Below are 22,595 nucleotides of genomic sequence, written 5' to 3'. Positions count from 1 at the left end.
AATTCCCTCATTCTCACGGTCGTCGTAGTCGTCGTCGTCGTCGGTCTGAGTCCCAAATACTGATCCACCCACCACAGCAGACAGGAGGCCAGTAGATTGCTAGCCTATTACTAGTACCGGTAGTTTAGATTCGCCATTTCCAACTGACGGCCTCAATCACAACCCTGATGGTATGATTGTTTGTACAATGCGAACCTCAAAAGGTAAAATTCAATCGAAACTGTAATTTCTTGCTGCTGCCGATTCGATCTCTTCCGACACCAGAAGCGATCATTTTTTTAAGCCCAAGACTTGCCCCCCCCCTCCTTCCCCAATCTACTCTCACTGGTATGCTATGACCATGACCATCATCATCATCATCATCATCATCATCAACTGATCCCATGCCATCTCGGCTTCCCCGGGATGAGGAGTTGCATATTGTAAAATACAGACCGGAGCGCGCGATGTTGGATACTATTAAGCTATTAAAATAATATCCCTCTTCTGGTTGGTGGTGGTGGTGGTGGTACCTGGTACCTCATGGTGAATTCGAAGGCCCGGCACAGCGAAGGCTCATATTTACAGCAACTGTACGGGGGGATGGGGGTGTATGTTTTGGTCGATTGTTTCTTCATAACGGGGTACGACCCCCACAGGAAATGGAGATTTGCGCCACTGCTTTCTTCGTCGGGGCAAGGGAACATAAAAACCGCGGAATCGGTGGCGGTTCAATTGGTAGTAATAATCAATTCTTGTTTAGTTTTCTCGCACAGACTGTAATTGAAATCTTGATTGAAATGTAACCAGTACCGACGCGGTGGGTTGGTTTGGTTATTCATTATGCAGACCATTATTATTTTTTTTCAATCTCGTTTTTATTAGATACTGATTTCAAGGAGGGAAATATATTAAGGAAAACAATTTACTTGTAATTGCTCATCATCATGCTTAGTATTTCAAATCAAACGTTGTACATCGTATCGTAAATTATATGATTTACACGGACGACACAAAAACCGTAATTTTGTAACTTTGTAGGATAAAATTTATAGCCCAGTAAAAAATGGAGCAACATGAACTATATCAATATAAATTTGTAACTCAAACAAACTCCTTCCTTTCATATCGCATAAATATTTTCCTATTTTACTGATCACGAAAATCCAAAAATTAAAACTTTTTACTAACCATTAACCCTACATTCCGTTGTAGAACTTGACTTGTAGAAAGACCAGCGCCTTACACTCTGAACCGCAAACTATGTATTAAAGCATTTTGAATGTCTAACTAAAGCTAATTTGGGTTACTAGCTTAGATAGATCGTCTAACTTGGCTCCAAGATTGTGCTAGTTACTGACGAGATGAATTAAAAGCACAAAATTCGAACTCAATTTAGGTTAGGTGTTGTGCCCTTTATGCGCATATTGGTTTAATCCATTTTAGCATTGGAAATGCTTTACTCTACTAAATATATGGGGCTGGGGCTAGGTGTAAAACTAAAATCTGATTTCGGACTGCGTCACGAAAATGTGGCATAATTTTAAACAACTGTAGTGCTGTTAATTGTTCATGGATTTGCGTCATTTAAATACTAATAGATTCAGAGAAGTCCAACTTAAAAATTGGTTGCAATTATAAATTGGTATTTCAACTGTACACTATTGAAAAATCTGTATTATTGTAAAAACATTAGGAAAATGTAAGAAAAAAGACAAAGTTTTCGCTTACGTTTTGTTAATTATTGATGGATTTTCATGATTCGAACACCAATCGATTCAGAAAATTGTCAGTAAAAAATTGTTATCAAATTTATCTGTGTATTTTATTGACTATGACTATGATCTACCACCTACTGTAGCAAGGCACAACTATTGAAAAATCCGTAAATATGTAATAAATAGGAAAAACATATACAATTGTCACAAATTTGCGCAAAACTTTCCCTAACACGGACCTCATCTCGACATTCATATGCGTCCTACACAATTCATCGCTTGATATAAAAGGAATGTTTTTGACCGAATTCTTTCATTGCAATGCCTACCCTGCTGGCGGAACCAGTTGGATTATCGCTATTGTTGCTTGTAGGATAGCTGTTAGATCTTTCATTTGATCACGCGCTACGGAAGGGGAACGTTTGTCTGTGCGCTGGAAGGATTTTGTTGGCAGCTTCAAACAACGATGGCGGAACAGAAGCGAGATGGCTAATTGCTGGTTTATGCCGTGCGTATCAGCCGTGCAGTTAAGGCTCAAATCGTTCCATAGGGTTCTCGTCACGTATCCCAAAATATAGTTATTAGCGAACCGTCCTTATTAGGACGAATACATAATGGAAAAATGAATGCAGTTAGATAATTCCTTTTATTAACTTGTTTTAAGTTTGTGCTTGGTAATTCTGTACCTTTACCAGTGAATCATAATATATGCAAATATTCTTCAAAATAATCTACCAACCCGATAGTTTTTCTAAACCTTTAAGGAAATTAGTGAATGTGGCAACCCTACCACTAAGCGAAATCCACGCCAAAAAGAATGATGAAAATATTTTTATTTGTCGCACAAAAGGATCCGTCTGCACCAAAAAGTTAATAAAAGAGATCGCCTTGTGTTACATACTGCTCATTTGACATGGGCTGCGAAAGAGGAATGTTCGTCTGTGTGCATGAAGCAGAAACGAATCGCAGGCGCAACAAGGTTCGAATTGTTTCAAAGGATTCTCGTCCCATATCCCAAAACATGGTTATTAACAAACTATCCTTACTAGGACGAACATATAATGGAAAAAAATTATTTGCGCCTTTAAGGGTTAATAATGTTGCATTTTCAATGTAACTGCGGTCGTGTCTTGTACACAACCCTTTATTTTTTTAATTGGTCCAATTGACGGCATGGACCTAGACTTCTGGTACCGACGGTAAAGACTTCCGAAAGTGGCTGATCAATGATCGCGCGAGCGCGGGAGTTTATAGGTTCACGCTTGAGACAGCGTTTTAAAATTTATAAGTGCTGAGACGTTCATCTTATCACCGGAATGTTATCATGTTTGCGAGATCGCGAGATAGGTTGCATGGATGATCGCGAAGGTCTCAAGCATTTGTATGTTAACGTGTTTGTTGCGTGTATGTGACTTTGCGTGTATAAATTCGATTTTTGTCGCCATGGTGTTGTTTAGTGCATATGAGGGTTCTTTTTTTGTTTGGTCTACCTGAAGGCATTGAACCTATGCTATTAGGGCCAAGGATAGGGATTATTGAACGTAACCGATTCATGATCGCGCGAACACGGGAGTTTATAAGTTCACTCTTGAGACCTCGTTTGTGAAATAAGTACTAAAACGTTTACTTAGGTGAATAAGTAAACGTTTTAGTACTTATGTGTTATCCTATTTGATGGATCGCCGGTGTAGGTGTGCGTGGATGGTCGCGAAGGCCTCGAGCGTTCGTATGTTAACATTTTTGTCGTGCATATTAGCGTGTACGTCACTTTGCCTGTATAGATTATTTTTATAACCGTGTAGCCATTCGCATTTTATTTTGGTCCTAATGAAGACATGAGTCTAGACTGCTAGGATCGAGGGGAGAAACTGCCGGACGTGAACGATTCATTATCGCGCGAGCGGTGCACAGTGGGACGAGCCCGGACTTAAGTTCATATATGAATGTTATGCGATATACTCAGTAGTATTTTTCTCCTATCAGCTGAGCCATCAGAAACATTTTTGCGAGATTTTAAGTGATTTGAACGTAAATTTTTGGAAGCTTTTTAAGGGAATATTTCAAGAATTTTTTGCATAATTTGACCACAGGATCTACATCCGGTTATTTTCGTTTTTCAAAGAAATGGTTGATTTTATGCATTGCATTACTTCACCAAAAATATCCGTGTGATAAAATTACATCGTAAAATCGCCAAAAGTAGGCCACTAGTCGGTTTAGTTAGTGTTTAGATAACTGTTTGTCATGAATTTTTATTGAATTCTAACTTCTAATGCGATAACAACAACGACGCCCGTGAATGCCCGCGATCACACTATACTCATTCGAAAGCTTTTAATTTTCTCTTTAAAATGAGTATATGCTAGTTTTGCGAAAACTTGCGATAAGCAATCAAAACTTAAAAAAAACTGTGAATAGAGACGCATAGTTATTACTGATATTGAATTTGAATAATCAGTTTATAGCCAGTATAATGACACGAATACATGCACAACTTTCAAATAGTATTGAGAGCAAGATCTACAAGGGTTTTACTAGTGATCAAGAGTAAGGAGCCGAGTGGGAAGTATGTTGTTAGATGGCAGGGGTATTAAGAATAATTGAAAATCAGTAAATATTTTCAACTATCTGAAATAGGTTATAAAATGTTTCTGGAACTATTTCTTGCTTGCACAATAACTGTCAAATAGAGTGAACACAGTTGAGTTCTAGTCATTTGGTGAGACTTTTTTGATCCAAATTTGCATAGCACTCATATAGCTTAAGGGTATGCGATATTATCCAATTAAAATAAGACTATTTTTAAATGAACCAAATACACGAAAAAGGGTTTTGGATTTATTTTCATTTAAGGTATGAAATAAGCAATCTAAGTAATTTAAAACACACCTTCAAAAATCGTTAACCATCTTGCTGATTAGTGAATATAATTAAACATTCCACTAAGACGCCCAAAATGTTTGTTTTGAAAATGATAGAAAATGTAGCTTTCATATCAAGTAACCCACTAATGAATTAATTGTTCCAAAATTAGTCGAACACATCTTATTTGATCCGTAAAAACAAAATAGTCATTTCCGAAACCCCATCATGGGATGTCAATTAATTCGTTTCATGAAAAATAAATTCCAAAATTACTATCGAAAAAAAATCATTATAAAAGCCAAAATACTTACTTTTAAGCCACTCTAATAAGTAGTGAAGTTAATTTCTAATTTTCAAAATTAAAATAAAAATTCAGCGCATAAAAACTTCTTTAAAAAAAATTGAACCTTCACAACAAAATATTTTTTTTGAGCCACCCTAACGTACAATGAATTTTTTTTTACATGTGTTAATATCAAAAACGATTTAGCACACGAAAATCAATAGACAAAATTTTTAGGAACAATCTCGAAAAAAAATTGAGACACCCTAATGAATAGTAAACGCTTATTTTTTAAATGTTTTAATATCAAAAACGAATTCAGCGTACCAAAATTAGATAAAATCGTCCTATTTGAACAGATACGGCAAAGTTTGGACTTTAGTCCCCCTTTTGTTCTAAGTCGTGCCACTATGCGGTGGGTTGATGCTTGAGACCACGTTTATCAATTTATAAGTGCTGAAACGTTCACTTAATTACTGAGCTTTTAAATGTTGACAAGATCGCGACCGTAAGTATGTGTGGATGATCGCAATTGCATGTTCGCGTTTGTAACCAGGTCTGTGTTATCGCGAAGGCCACGAGTGTTTGTATGTTTGGAATGGGAGAGATATTTTTACAATGGAATAATGTTTACCTATGGAATATTTATTGGAGAAACTCATTAAGAAGCAAAAAAAAGTGTTTTTAAAAATAATTCATCTGGGAAGTCAAGGCTGTACGCTCATTTCGCACAAATATGGTGAGCGTCTTGAAAATATTTGTGCTTTTACCCAAACAAAAATTATTACATAACATAGAAGCTTTCCAAATCACTTAACTGTTTTCTTTTACTTGGTTTATTTTATGTGTTGCTTTAATCGCGGTTTTACCATTATAATGATTTTTGTTTTGAGAATGGCAAAAAAAATGAAACACGTTGCATCTCCTTTCTAAAAAAACCAAAAAATTCTATCAACTGTCAAAATTTATGTTTAAGAATAGCGGCTCCACGAATATGTACAACAGTCAGAACGTCTTACGATTTTCTGAGAAATCGATGGGGATCCGAATTACCCTCACTGTCTTAATAGCCCCGGGTTACCCTACTTATTACTCCCTCCTCCTTCCCTCGTGCTCACACCAAATGTTAAGTGGTAGCGAAAAACTACCTTTTACGTTTTCAAAGATGGCCGTTTCTTTCTCAGTTATCCTTCAATCATAGGATTCGTAACCTTTTCACTAGACTTCGAGGAGTTTGTGTGTAATCACACCAGAAATACAATATGCAATACAATAAATCTGATGGCATTATATTTGTCAACAGCACTACCGCAACGAAGGGTACCCAAACTGCTACAATCGACATGGTTTTCTTTATTTATAGTTATCAGTTTGATTCAATATAGCAGTCATATTAAACTGGCAGTTCTCGTTGATATTGTTTTCTCTTTACGACATAACCAAATAATTCATCATGTTTTATTGCACCCTGTATTTATTCGCATAAACACACATTCAACATACAAAAAATAAATAAAAACACCCCTCGATCGAACGTTTGCAAATAAAGTTGTTCTGGGGTCGATCGCAAAAAAACTGCCATTCTCATCAGCACAGCACCGACACCGACGCTGCTGGGGCTGCTGGTACACACAAACACACACGCGCGCAAACACAAATCTTGTTTGGCATCAACCGGCAGTGTGAAGTGAGTTTTGCCTTTGCTAGCTAGCCTAGCACAGTTGCAATTTGTTTCCCATGTCTGAAGGTCAGCTGTTTGCTGATTGTCGAGTGATTGGAATAGCATGCAGGAAAAAAAGGCAAAGGCAAGTTTCTTTCGCAGCTGATACCGAAGGGGTTCCTAGGGTAATATGGACCTGCGACGTGATTAAGTGTCGTCGGGGTCAATGTGGCACAAACAAACCGTCTTGAAATAAACAAAAAATAACTAAACAGTTCGTGTAGTCAAAGAACGACTGACCTCTCGAGAAGATTTGCTTCTGATTTATTCGAATACAAATGTCTAGCTAAGAAACCGTTGGAGGAATCAACTGTTCGCGATTCTTCCTCCCTTGCAAATTTAGAAATTCACAAATATGATTCATACCGTAACAAAGAATAAACGTCAATCTTATTATTTTATTTCTCTTGCAAATGTTTTCCTAGCCCTGAACTCCCTGGCGTAACAATGGGACGCTTTTAGACGAGTTCGTATATTCTAATACATATGGGAATTTGAATAAAGAAAAACCGTTTCCCTTGTCCGGAGGGTAGTAATATGTATAGTTTATTGACTGGACAAAGATGGTCGGCAAAAATAAAAAAAGAAGTGGATCATCACAAGAAAACTGATGTGCAGTGTTGTCACATGTACAGATTTATATATGCGGAAACGTAGGTATTGTAGTGGAACGAATTTTGTGAGAGGAAAATTTATTTTATTTTGATTTTTATTTTCTAGAGTTGTCCTCGAGAAAATTTTATGTACACTCAGGTTTTTTTACGCGAGGGATACATGCCGCGTAAATGAAAATCGCGTAAATGAAAACCGCGTAAATTTCAAAATCCGCGTAAATGAAAACCGCGTGAATTTCAAAATCCGCGTAAATGAAGACCACTTAAATTTAAGAATCCGCGTTAAAGGGAACCTCGTTGATGGGTACCGCGTAAATTAAAAACGCGTAAATTTTAAAAGCCGCGTAAATTTCAAAATCCGCGTAAATGAAAACCGCGTAAATTTCAAAATCCGCGTAAATGAAAACCGCGTAAATTTCAAAATCCGCGTAAATGAAAACCGCGTAAATTTCAAAATCCACGTAAAAAAACCGCGTTAAAAAATACCGCGCAAAAAAAAACGCGTAAAAAAACGAGTGTACTAAGATTTTTTTATATCACCGCTAAGGTATCAGGAATTTTGTTTTCAAAATTTGTATTTTTGCTTTGACATCAGATCAGTCCTCGCCCTTTCATACATTTTGAAATCATTTGGCATAAAAATGTAATTTTTGATTTCTGTAAAAGTTCATGGGACAACATTCTTTTTTTTCCGCTAATTTTCCGTCGAAACGAATATTTCTATTTCCAACATTTATTGTTTTGAATAATTTATTGAGAAAAGCGTTTCAAATAAAATGATGATAGTTTTATGACAAAATAATATTTACATGTCAGGTTCTTTATATACAAAACAAGATTTACACAAATTATACTTAATTCCAGTCTTCCCATGAACATCGATAAGTTTGCACCTGTGTACAAAATTTCGTGCACACGTTCAACCTCAAACTTGCTTTGCCTTTGTGTACAGGTTCGCCTCGAACACCGAACCCAAGTGAACGATGTGCAAACTTAGGTTTAAACACCGTGTACGTACACCGTGTGCGTACACAAGAACGGCACACACAAAACAGAATGAGTCAACACTAGTGATGATGAGTGATAGAAAGAGAAAACTAGTGTCAAGAACCTGTGTGTACGAACACCGCGTACGTATATGGGGTTCGGTTGTGCAGACGAACATGTGTACGTGTTTTGGTACGCATTAGCGCGTTCGAGTTTGCACACGAAATGTGGGTTTAAGATGAGCACAGAACTAGAGCGAACATGGTGTTCGATGTTCATTTGGGAAGTCTGCTTAATTCCATCAACGTGGCGCTGGTGGCTACTGCCTTAATCTTCATTATCGCCCATTGATCGTCTACTGGACGAAGCTGGGGATAATTTGGTCGATTCCGCTCTTTTAGGATTGCCGTTGAATCATTGTTGCACGTCCTTACTATAATGGCAATTGGCAAGATGTAATAAGACCATCATGGCACTTTATTAAGCTTGAAATCTGTTTGTTACGCCACATCATTTTTAGCACTTTTAAATTCGTAGTCATAACTGTTGAAAAACCGTTGATTTTCTTTCAACAGGAACAGGTTCCTTGCCAAACCATAATTCTTTAAAGGTGAAAACAAACTAGGAAACTTGTCGCGAGTAGGAGCCTTGTAAAATTTTAGCTCCAGGATGACTTCAAAAGTATAGCAGTTGATATTCAGTTTTTTATTATAGATTTTTCGATCAGTCATGATTTTCCGAATAACCGCCGAAGCTGCAACAACAAACGAGGAAAAATCAGTTGCTTTTTGTTCTATTCCTTCGCAGCATGGATGACTCTCCGAATATCGCATGGTTTGCGTCGGGATTGCATCAAACAATTCTATTTTGATATCATTTTCCCCCAATTACAATTAATACGTGGATAATCATTTATCGTTTATTGGATATCTGAAAATTTTAGAGCGGGCTGGTGTCTACTAGAAGGCCTAGTCTAGAGGCCGCGTGACATCTGCCTCCAGAAGCCAAGAATTGATCTACTAAGTTTCTGTTCTCTTTTCGTAAAAAGTGACAAAACCTGACTCTTCTTTATTTAGTACTTTTTCTAGACTTTCTAATTTGGTGTGATGAATTAGAAAATTATTTCGCAGCATTCTTTGTATCTATTGGTAATAAATCTGTTTGCTTCTCTCTCTCTCTCTCTCTCTCTCTCTCTCTCTCTCTCTCTCTCTCTCTCTCTCTCTCTTAATTAGAAATGATGCAGACGAGAAATTGCTCGTATGTCCGTCAAGCGTCATTGCTTATTTTGGGCCTCTCAAAATTATTCCATTTTCTCGTTGTGAATGCAATCGATACCTTTTCAGTCGTAGTCTCAGTTTGTTTACTATTTTTAATTATTCTTTTCGAGATTGTTTGGTGATTTTCCTTCTGCTTGTTTGTATTCTCTATGAATAATGTGTGAATTAGGTGTAGCGCTACACATTTTCTCACTATTCGTTGTAATGACTCGAACAGAACATCCCAACAGAAAACCATCAAAACTGTAGCTCCCGTCAATACTTGTTATAATTTTCTGTAATTTTAACTACTAACGAGACATAATTTATAATACAACTTGCTACGAATATGGCGTTCTGTTTTGATGTTGTTATGTCGTTATGATCGGGGACGGGGATATTCCTAAAACGTATAGTTAAGTGCTAAATGAGTCTCCCGGTGGCCGGAGGACAAGAGACTCCTAAAATCTTGAATCGCACGCAATTTCCAGCACAAGTTTTAATTAAATTCCTAGCCTTGCTCTCAATATCCCTCCTCCCGTGACACTTGTGAAGTGCGCAGTAGAATGTACGGCATCTTGTAACAAGTGTCGGACTAACATTCCTTCTCTTTCCGGCTGCGATCACTGGGTGGTCGCACAAGCTCAAGCTATTGGATATCCGATAATTGCAGATTTCTTATATTCGCGCTGTTAACCAAACTTTTCCAACATTAGATAAAATTATTAGTATGAGCTACCCTAAATACGCTTCGTCAATTAAAATTCGTTCAAAAAAAAATGCTGTCATGTGATAAATGTTCCGGTTCCAGCTTCATCGTTCGTTAGCAGTTCGAGCATCTAGTGACCTACTTTGCGATCAACAGTTAGCAAGAACGCCAAAACAGTATAAGTCGTATAAAAATCGCATAAAAAAATTCAGTGCATACCTAAACATTACTGGCAGATGTTTAAAACCTAATATTTTACTTCTAAACTCGAAATATAGTAGCCGTGAGCCAGAAAAAAAATTCTGGGGGGACCCAAGCCTCAATTTTTTTCTGGCTCACGGCTACTGTATTTCGAATGGATGGAAAAAAATCGTTCATAAATTCATGAAGAAAAGATCACGATTTCGTGAACTGAACGATTTCCGAAAACCGTGACCAAGTTCCTAAAATTATGAATAATGAACCTCGTGTTCATGAAACTATTTGTGATTCCAAAAAACTAATTCACCCGGAATATATGCATGTCGTTACATTCAAATGTTTGAGTGGGTTACTGTTGTTGTTCGCTGTACATGTTTAGTTTTTGTTATGATTATTGTTCATAATTTGGGAATACACAGCCGACATTCAAACGATGTTCATGATTTTAGGAGCTTATCAGCGATTTTTTTGATTTCTCATTCACGCATTTTCGCTTGATGCCCTCCATCAAAGTCTTTACAGTGTCATCCGGTACCAGTTTCCAGTTTTTTCCATTTTCTTAACATGTCATTCTCGTCTTTGACTGTCTTCTTGCTCTTCCGAAGTTCCCGCTTCATCATTGCCCAGTACTGCTCCACCGGGCGCAGCTCCGGACAGTTTGGCGGATTCATGTCCTTTGGAACAAAATGGACAGAATTGGCCTCATACCACTCCAGGACACTTTTAGAATAGTGGCATGATGCCAAATCTGGTCAAAATAGCGGAGCTTCGTCGTGCTGCTGCAAGAACGGCAAAAGGCGCTTCTCGAGGCACTCAGATTTGTAGATCTCGCCATTTACTGTTCCCTTTGTCACGAAACGCTCACTCCTCAGTCCGCAAGAGCAGATGGCCTGCCAAATGAGATATTTGGAGGCGAACTTTGACATTTTCTTCTTCTTAAATTTGTCGTCCACATAGAACTTGCTCTTGCCGATGAAAAACTCCAACCCCGGAATTTGCTTAAAATCGGCTTTTATATACGTTTCGTCGTCCATCACACAGCAGCCATATTTTGTCAGCATGTTCTCGTAGAGCTTCGGTGCCCGAGTTTTAGCCGTCGATTGTTGCCGCTCATCGCGGTTTGGGAAGTTCTGTATCTTGTATGTATGTAGTTCAGCTCTCTTTTTTGTATTCTGGACGTAGCTCTGCGACATGCCGATCTTTTTAGCCAAATCACGGCTTGAGACGTTGGGATTTGCTTTAATCATCCGCTTCACCTTTCCCTCCGTCTTTTTGTTCTCCGGTTCCGATTTTCTTCCAGCTCCTTTGCCGTGGTCCAACGTCAACCGCTCCTGGAACCGCTTCAACACTCTGGAGACGGTTGAATGGTGAATGTTCAACATTTTTCCCAACTGCCAGTGCGACAGGTCAGGAAATTCCAGGTGTTTGGAAAGAATTTGTTCTCTCGACTCGCGTTTGTTCACCTCCATTTTCGTTGAATCGATAAACACGACTTCGAGTTTGACAGCATGTAAACAATACACATCAATGAGAAAGTGTGCAAAATTTAGTTGATTTTTACCCAATGGTAAAAAAGTTATGCCCTGTTGAATGTGTCGCAATAATTTCGTGTTCGCTTTTTAAGATAGGTTGAAACATTTATTAACCTGTTTTAAATCATCTATCAATGCTTCCAAATAGGATAGAAATTTAAATGTTCCATATGCAATTCGATGAATCCAGAAAATTATTTTCCTCGCAAAATGTCGTAAGAGATCTTTAACATTATTACAATAGAAAGTGACACGATTCGAACCAAATCTTTTTTTAAGTTATGTCTATTTTACATTTTCAACATGTCTAATGTTTTCAATATGTAAATGCAAAGAACAAAACAATTTCTACGAAGCAAAAATAGATGGTTCGTTATTATCGTTGAACCAACCAAATCTATGCGCTATTATGTCTCAAGGGCAGAAACATCTGATTAGACTACCCAAGAAAACAAGCGTTCAACCGACATCTGTGAACGTGTGCCGTGTGTGCTGAAAAACGTGCTTGCAAATTATAAAGCGCTCTCGTTTTACACACAGTGCTCTAACGAGCATGTGGACATCGCTACAATGCAGCGTTCAATATTTAATTTGAACCGGTGCAAAAGAGAATAGAAAAAACCGTCGCCCATGGCTCTCACGCAGCTGTTCCAGCCATCACCCATGCTGCTGCTACTGCTCTATCCAAAGTGTGCGGTGAGAGTACGAGAAGCGTACATGTTTGAGGTTGAACCGGTGAAACCATGATGGCGAAAACTTTCTGAAATTCTACTGGACGCGAGATTGGTTTATCGTTCCAATCTGAATGTGTAACTATAGTGTTTGATTTTTCCCATCGTTGAAAATATTTTGTGGGGTTCTGCAGTTAATTTAAACTCAAAATGGGTTTCGGTTCGTCTGATTTGGTTTACCTGTTCAATGAACAGGTTGAACGTACCGACGCGTCGCCAGATCAAATTCTTAGTGTAAGCTATCCTAAATAAGCATCGCCAATAAAAATTCTTTTAATAAAAATGTTGTCATGTGATGAATATTCCAGTTCCAGCTTCATGGTTCCTTAACAGTTCACACATCTAGTGACCCACTGTGACGCTTTATTAATCCCAAGGAGCTTTAATTCTCAGGTGATAGATTATCAAAAACGTCGATCAGCCATGTTGGTTTTAAAAACGACAGCTAATAAAATGGTTGACTAGTTTTATTAGTGAAGATACATACATCTCGATATATGTTTGCTTGGATTTCAGTTTGCACAAAAAGTTGTTTGCTGTCATTTTTCTCCTCCGCAGCCTGTTGCACGTTTACCTCACTTTTCACCTAGTAACTGCCAAAGACGAATCACCTCAGAAATCTAAGCACCTTGATCAATCTTTTTCGCTTGGTATGTTATTTATGATTACCAGTAAGCACACTTTGGACTTTTTTGTGATCAACAGTTAGCAGGATTCGCATGAAAAATTAGAAAAATCAGAATAAGAACCTCATAAAAAGATGTCAGTTTATACCGAAAATAATTTGTGGCAGAAGTTTTGAAACGTAACCTTGAAACACTAACACTCCCCCCGCCCCCTCAGGAGTTTTTTTTTCTGGCTTATGAGGCTTGATGAGATACTTTTTCTGAAAGTTCTCCTACTGTAAAGCTAGGTTCTCGAGAGGGCTTCTTGTTAGAATCACTCACTCACTACAATTGCTGTCGAGACATGGGGGGATGTCACCCACCAAAACACTGCTTATGGTCAATTGCAGCGGGCCGTGATTCTGAATGTGATGTGCTGTGTACGGTTCAGATTTGTGCGGGCGTAGGGACTTCACGATCACGTGTATCATCGCGAAGGGATCGAACGTTTGTACGTTAACACGTCGGATCGCATGGGCGTTTGTATGTCGCGTATGCTAGCGCGTATGTAACTTCGCGTGTATAAATTTGATTTTACAGCCATGTGTCCATTCGTATATGTGTTTTTAGATGATCGGACGCGGACCATGTATCTGATACTTAATTTTCGGCGTACGGTTCATATGCTAGAAGAGAGTGAGTTCTCTCATATCACCAGAGCTCTCGTTCATGTCGTCATGGAATGTGTTGTTAAGTGAATATGAGCGTCATTTTCTTATTTGGTCCACCTGAAGACACTGAACCCATGCTATAAGGACAGATGGTAGGGACTTCAGGACGTAACCGATTCATGATCGTGCGAACACGGGCGTTTGTAGATTCACTCCTGAGACTGCGTTTATGGATTTATGCTAAAACGTTCAGGTAGTCCCCGAGACGTTATCTTATTTGCGAGATCGCGGACGTAGGTGTGCGTGGATGTCCACGAAGGCCTCGAGCGTTTGTATGTCTACGTTTTTGTCGCGTGTATGTAACTTCGCGAGTATAAATTGTGTTTTTTTTATTACCGTGTGACCATTCGCATATTCGCGTGTTCTATGATGATCGCGCTTGGATTGTTAATCTGATAGTTAATTTTAGTGTATGGTTCAGATGCTAGAAGAGAATAAGTTTCCCCGTTTCACTAGAGTTCCCAGTCATGTCACAATGGCGTGGTGTTGTCTAGTGAATATGAGCGTCATTATTTTATTGATCCAACTGAAGGCATGAGTCTGGGCTGCTAGGATCGAGGGTAGAGATTTCCGGACGTAACCGATTCATGATCACGCAGGCGGTGGGCTAATGCTTGAGATTGTGTTTGTAAATTTATAGGTGCTAACACCGGGGTATTGTTGTGTTGGCGAGATAGCAAGCGTTAGTAAGGATAATTGTAATTGAATTTTCGCGTTTGTGGCCAAGTTTGTATTATCGCAAAGGCTACGGGCGTTTGTAAGTTCAGAATGAGAGAGATTGTAAGTGTATATTAGAGAATATACAATAGGGTGTCCCAAAATGACATCATGTTAAAAAAGTCGTTGGGCTCACTTCTTAAATGAAAGGTTAGGGTATTAGGACCACCTTCTTTTTCGGAGTAGTTTGCTAAAACGCTTCCTACTGGTGGCGACTTTTGATTTTTTGAAAACTGGGCCGATTTTGGATAAAATTTCAAATTTATGCCTCTTGAAGCGGTCCTGCACTGTCTTAGATATTTTTTCAGCATTTTTTATTTTTTTGGAGATCCAAACGGAGAAGTTTGGTTAGTTGGTTTGTACAAATTTTGAATTATAAGAGCGGCAGAGCCATTAAAACTTAGTAAAAAGTGAAATTTTTGGTGTTTTTCAGTATTTTTTCTTCAAAACTGGGTATCTACAAAATTTTAAAAGTACAGAAAACACTTTATATAGCTGAGCCGAATTCAGGGGCGTAATTTTGCTGAAGAAAGTGTATAGCTACGGCCAATGGGGTATAAGTTATTTACGTTTTTGTTAAATAACCTTTTGACATTTTATGATATTCATTAAAAATAACACTGTTCTACAAAATAAAACAACTTAATTGGGCTTAGTCCGCATATTGTTTTTCGGAAAAAAGAAGGAAAATGATGAAAAATTGCGTTTTTCGCTTGTCTCTAGTACATCAGAATCGGTTTTTATGGGCATTTGACGATTTTTTAAAAAAATATTTTCTATTATACTAATAGCCACCTAGCGGGTTTGAAAATCACTAAAATTAAACAAATATGTCGAGTTAATGGCAAGTTATGGCGTATATTTGAAGGCTGAATTGATTAACGTACTTATATTTTGTATATAAAATCTTATTTTCATGTTAGGAACTTTGAAGTGGAGAAAAATGCAGAAGAGTGAGGTGAGTGTTGAAAAACTGAAATTTACTGTTTAGATCACATAATTCCGAAATAGTCAAATTTGGGGCAAATATCCTCGAAAAAGTTTTACAACAGAATACAGCGCATCTTCTGACACAATCGTTTTGTTGAAGATGCCACCTAGAAGTAATGATGGAGAATTAACTCCTCAAAAAATAATTAGAGACTTGGCGTCATTAGCAAAGTTATTATTTTTATAATTAAAGTTACAAAAGAAATCGTCAGATGCTCATTAAACCTCGTCCTGACATACTAAAGACGTACAGAAAACGTCATTTTTCATAATTTTCCTTCTATTTTTCGAAAAACAATGTGTGGTCAAAGCACATTTGAACTGATTTACTTTTTGAAACAGCATTATTTTTGATAAATTGCTAAAAATGTCAAAGGTTATCTAACAAAAATTTAAATAACTCATACCCCATTAGCCATAGCTATACACTTTCTTCAGCAAAATTACGCCCCTGAATTCGGCTCAACTATATAAAGTGTTTTCTGTACTTTTAAAATTTTGTAGATACCCAGTTTTGAAGAAAAAATACTGAAAAACACCAAAAATTTCACTTTTTACTAAGTTTTAATGGCCCTGCCGCTCTTATAATTCAAAATTTGTACAAACCAACTAACCAAACTTCTCCGTTTGGATCTCCAGAAAAATAAAAAATGTTGAAAAAAAATCTAATTTGAAATTTTATCCAAAATCGGCCCATTTTTCAAAAAATTAAAAGTTGCCACCAGTAGGAAGGGTTTTAGCAAACTCACTCCGAAGATGAAAGTGGTCCCAATACCCTAACCTTTCATTTAAGAAGTGAGCCCGATGACTTTTTTAACATGATGTCATTTTGGGACACCCTAATATACAATTTGTTGTGATAATGAGTCCTATTATTAATTAGTATACAGTAATAAAAGGAAAAATAACCTGCCGAATAAAAAGAAAAAAAGAAGGAAATTAAGTAGAAGCATATAAATTGATCGACATTATTTTTCGGACACATGAGTAGTGGAGAAGCAAACTAATAGAATTACAACAAAAATAGACTAATAAAGTACGAGAAATATATCATATAATCAAACTACTTCAATTCGTCTAAATTCCAGCAAATGATATTGATTTTTCTGTTAGAATTTTTTCATGTTATGCTAACCGGTAATGGATGATTCACGTACGTTGGTAAATTAATCGTTTCCTTATTTATCCAATCCAAAATTCCCGAATAAATCGAATCGAATGCATGAATTGAGCACCGGAAAAAGTGACCAACGAAACCTACGAAGGATTACCCACTATTCTATCATATACGCCAGTTATGCATCCGTTCCCTGACCAAGTTGTCACAAATACCCAGGCGAACACATACACAGATAGATATATCCACAGGCACATGCTTTTTCACAATTTTTACCACAGATGACACATTTTTGGCATTTTGAAGAAAATTCCACTGATTTTTTTGAAATATTGTGATTTTTCGCAGATGTTTTGGAAATTTCTCGCTGATTTTCACAGATTTTTCTCCTGTTTTAGTCATCACAGATGGCAAAAATATTTTTTTTTACCGAAACACTGATTTCTCAGTCTCCTCTATGCACCACTATCGAGAGGCGTAATACAATAACTATCTTCAAGCAATTGTCTATCAGAGGTTTACGAATATGCTTGCTAATGTTTGCAATGCCGCAAAACCCATCAACTGAATGAAGGGTATACACATGTGTTAAAAGTTATTAGGAAAAAACAAAATTCAATTGTTGATAAAGGATGATGGATGGAGAAAGGTGAATATCTTTTAAAAAGAGTATAGTTTCACAAATTAATTGGTTTTGTTGGAGCAAAGTTCTAAAACTTTGTAAGAAATAAGGATTTGTGCCCTCAAGTGCAAAGACTGGTTTTACCAACAAATTTTCACCCTAGTGAGAAATTTTGGTGTTTACCAAATTTTTCTCCTTAGGGTGAAATATAGCATAGTGCTTTCGCATAGGCCTGCTAAGCCAAGACAAGTTTCGGCTTCACTGTATCTCATCGGCATAAACAGAACTTCTGCTCGGACGGGACATCACGTCGTTCGATTGAAACACAAAGTGTGTTTTAGTTTTAAGGGATTTGCGTCAAGTCGGCGCTAATCTATTCCGACAAAAAGTTAGTGTCGGTTTCTGACGAGGCGAAGCCGAAACGCAACTGTGTAAGACATAGAATCATATTTTGTAATATAATTACAGTTTTCGATGTCAAGTAGTACGAAATTCAAAAACATGTATGAATTGGTAGAAAAATCTGTTTTACTGATAAGTTCTCCATCATGAAATGAAATATATTTTTTTGGTTTTGGTTAACAAAATCTAAAAAAGAATTTAAAAAATGGTTTTTTTGCAGTATAAATTATTAACATAAATTTTTGTTTTGTGAAAAATGACCCATTTTTGTCAGGTCGGTCAGTTTCTCATAGAATCCCTCAATAGCATATACACGTATTAGAAAGTTCGTTGGTTCGTTTAGAATGACACTGACGAGTCCTAGAATAAAATCAGTACTGTATCAGCAACCGCGTTCCGTTGAGCTATCGTTTTAATTTACTAAAAAAATTAAGAATACAGCTTACAATCTAAAATTTTTAGCTACGCCCTTTTACGAATATTACTGCATGGGGAAACGCATAATCTCATCCACTTAGAAGTGTTTGAATACCGTCCAACACGGGTCTCATATTGGAACGGTAGACTAACGGAAACCCTTGCACAGGCCATTTTAAAACAGATTTTTCATAACGGCTAGACATTAGAGATGGTCGGGTTTCATTTTTTTCAAACCCGAACCCGACCCGAACCCGAGCGCATGAAAATTTAAAAACCCGAACCCGACCCGAGCCCGAAATTATAAAATTTGAAAAACCTAAACCCGACCCGAGCCCGAACATTTTAAAACTTAAAACCCCGAACCCGACCCGTACCCGAGAATGAAAATTTTGTAAAACCCGAACCCGACCCGACCCGAGAATTTTAGAATTTGAAAACCCGAACCCGACCCGAACCCGAAAATTTAAAATTTGAGAAGCCCGATCCGATCCAACTTGCTAATACGGAGAATCAACCAAAGATCTCGAAAATTTTTAATTCTAGGCACCCGACCTGGACCCTTGACTCATCTAAGAATAGTAGAATCACTCGAATCTGAAGTAGCACCATACGCATTGAGTTATATCTGCATATGGAAAAGCAAATCACTGCCGAGTAGAATCCGCATTTATACTATTATTGAACGTCAAATTTGTAACGTGCTGAGAAACTTGATAAATAGTTGATATCTTAACCGGAAATTAAGTTAAATCAGCGGCCAACTCATGGGGAAACAGAAAGCTTAATGGTCACAGTTTCCAACAACCTGGCCCGTCGAAATTAACCAAAATTTCTGATTTTTTATCAGAAACCATTCCTGCAAGGCAGTTTCGTATAATTTTTTATATGTATTAAATTAAGCTATGGCAATTGGCAATTCGTATTCGACAGTTTACATGACGTCACCCACGTTACTGGTTGGAACGGTCAAACCTGTATCGAAGGGTATCAATCATTTTCTGACGTGTTCTTGATGTCCCATCATTAGCGTTAGGACGATCTATGATTGGGTATCTAAGTTATTTTATGCTTCAGATTATACGGTATGCGCGCCAATAGAGATGCTTCGACATCTCCAATGGAGCTCTCGGAACGACTCCAAACTTTTAAAAATCCGTTAATGGCTTCAACAGAACACCCAAAATTTTTGGATTTGATAATGGTGCTATTATCCCATCACCATATGAGTGTCATTAATAACGAAACCTGGCGGAAGTGAAGCTAGGTTTAGGTCTGATGGAACAAAGTCTCTAGAAAATAAATTTGGCCTAAACTATCTGCTTTTAAAAAAATAATGTGCCCTTTTTAAATTTGAGCCGCCATAATGACACCAAAGTACCACCAAATTTATGAGTCCATATCCTTATTTTTCCGTTACAGTTTATTTTTATTGCAAGAAATCTTTATCATAAACCAATTTGATTATTAAACTTCCGTGAAGGCAGGTACAACCTATTTGTTTCATTTGACCAATTTAACAGTGCTTGATTAAAGTTTGTTTGGGGTACAAATGTACCCCACAAAACCGTTAGCGTTAGTGTTTTGTCATAGGTATGTACATAATTCAAAAAAAATATTTTTTTAAAGCAAAATATCGATACATAGTAAGCGAGAAACTTGTGTAAAATTGTTTAAGCTCCAACTCTGCTGAATAATAGTATCTGTTATTTGGTATAACAAAGCACTATAGCAAAGTAATTAGAAAATGCGTTTGGATCGGGATCGTAATTTTTGCTTTTGCGGATGAAAGAGTCAAAACACATTCGTGAATATGATCTAAATCTAAATCTATACACGTACAATGCACCGGCTCTACCTATTCCTTCGACGCCTTCCTGTTTCATCTCTGTTACTGCATATTGCTGTATTTTTACCGTTTGTGTTGGCGTTTGGTTTTCAAAAAAGTATCGAAATAAATATACTTTTTGACCGGTTTTTGAAAAAAAATGTTTAAAAGGAAATTTAATAAGCTTTACAACGTCGTATAAAAGATCAAAATCGATTTGAAACTACCAGAGTTATAGCAATATGAAGAAACAAGGGAATTTTGACGTATTTTAAAGACTTGTTCTATACAAAATGCAATATTACATACTTAAATAGTCAAAACACGAATATTTTTAAACAGGTTACTTTACGAATGATTTTAGAATAAAACTATCCAATTTTATTATAAATTTAATAAAAATTAGACCTACTAGAGCGATTTTAGTTCTTGGGTACGAATGTACCCCACAAAACCGTTTACGTAGAGATAAAGTCGCCGCGGCCAAAGTATCGGTTTTAAAGTACCTGTCGAAATTTATATTCCATTATAGAAAGTTGAACCGATATTTTCCGATAAATTCCTGTTGACTTTGTTTATTACTAATTATCATGAAAAATAATACGCAAAGAAATTTTAGATGTGAAACACGTATTGTTCAATGATCTTTCATGAATGTTCGTTTAAAAAATTAAATAATTCAGGTAGTTTGCGAATCTGAAGAGACGGAATTTTATGCAAGAATGAAGAAATACAATATTTGAGCACCAGAAAATACGACGAATTCTAGCGATTCAGAGGTGCTAACATTTGGTACGGTTATATGTGTCATCCATTCGTATTACGAAGTATAATTCACTACTACAAAAAAGACTGCGTTTTGTGTATAGACGCAAACAGTGTCGTGTAATGGTTGGGTTGTTTTGTTCAAAACCCGAACCCGACCCGACCCCGATAATTTGTAATTTGAAAAACCCGAACCCGACCCGAGCCCGAAAGTCCAAGATTTCATAAACCCGGACCCGACCCGAACCCGAGAATTTCGAATTTGAAAACCCGGAACCCGACCCGAACCCGAGAAGCCTAAATTTACAGAACCCAAACCCGACCCGAAACCCGTCGGGTTCGGGTCGGGTCCGGGTTTCGGGTCCAAAAACCCAAACCCGACCATCTCTACTAGACATAAACAAGCCTAAATCAGTGCGGCCAAATAGTCAAAATTGTTGTGCTATTACGTGACAGATGTCCGTGCATATTGCGAAAATTAAACTCATAGCGTTGAAGAAATGTGTCTGAACACTAATTTCGTAGTAAGAAATCGTAAAATGAGTGATGAATGCTTTATTTTCAAATAATTATTCAATTAAGTTTACTGCATCTATTTTAAGGAAGTGATAAATGCTAAAATATGAGTTAAACTCCAAAAAAATTGCTATTGATATGGTTCATTCTGTAAAGTTATGTTGTTGTACTTTTTTTTCAAGTTGAGTGGAAATGAAATTAATAGAGGGGCTGCGATGAATTAGGGAGCATCTACCCTACAACATTTTTTTGTCAATATGCATTACCTGTCATGGTTTGTCAACTTCCAAGAGACTCCTGATTGTGAAAAATAAATCAAATCACGAATTCGCAACCAATTATGGTTTCTAGAAAAAGTCGATTGTATCTCGGACACCGCTTCCAAGATAGCTGACACTGGCTCATTTTCTGATAGGATTTTCGATTGATTGACAACGGTGTAGTGGAGTGCACTAGTTTTGCACTTTCTAGCAGAAGTGTCAATGAAACATACCCAGTTTTCTGCACTTCTGCTAGAAAGTGCAACAATTGTGCAGTTCCAGTGCACTCCACTACACTGGTGTCAATCAATCGAAAATCCCACAAGAATACTTTTTTTCCTGAACAAACACGCCAGCTGATAACTCGATAGTATAGGTGGTAATAGCTGATGACATATTGGGTAATAATACCTTGACTTTGTAAACAATGTGCCCCCCTTACTCTACATCGTGACCAATTTGTTGAGGTTAGAGTTTCCAACTTATTTCAAATGCCTCGATGCAGGCAAATATTCACTAGATACGATTGCATGTGCTTTTCTAGTCACAGAAGAATGTGGCACCTACACGCGGATGCCTCTTCACCACACAGCTGTCAGATTTATTGACAGGCCGGAAAAAATTGCTACGTCGAATGGACGGGTAGAGGTTGCTTAATTCATTACGTGTTTGTTGTTGTATTATGATTTATTTCCAGTTCGTATTAGTAGGGCAGCCATTTTAAAGTCAAATTATTAGAGAACCTCAATTCTCTGATGGCCATTCCTGAAACATTCCTGAAATTCAGAAACTCACCTAAGGGAATACCGTCGAGCTCTAGCAAATAGTGAAATGATTAAACATTTACGTTAAGGATGGTTACCTGAAAATAAGGAAAAAAAATAAATTTATTACATTGATTTAAATTCGACCGCTGCAAAAAATTGCTATTTTTAAAAAATATCAAAATATTTATCAATTTAATTTCGGCAAAATTATAACAACAGTTTCTGAAAATTGTAGGCTATTGAAATGATTCCGCCCAATCATC

The 22,595-nt window shown here is 37.2% G+C and overlaps 1 protein-coding gene across 3 annotated transcripts in view; it reads right to left on the bottom strand.

Annotated features, from left to right (window-relative positions):
• Window positions 1–22,595, bottom strand: part of LOC131692498 (dnaJ homolog subfamily B member 6) — a 407,140-nt gene that overhangs the window by 63,989 nt on the left and 320,556 nt on the right. The window lies entirely within an intron of this gene.

This window comes from Topomyia yanbarensis, chromosome 3, assembly GCF_030247195.1.
Source record: "Topomyia yanbarensis strain Yona2022 chromosome 3, ASM3024719v1, whole genome shotgun sequence".
Classification (NCBI taxonomy): domain Eukaryota; kingdom Metazoa; phylum Arthropoda; class Insecta; order Diptera; family Culicidae; genus Topomyia; species Topomyia yanbarensis.
Note: the sequence above shows the minus strand (reverse complement) of the source record. Positions and strands in the feature narration are given on the sequence as shown.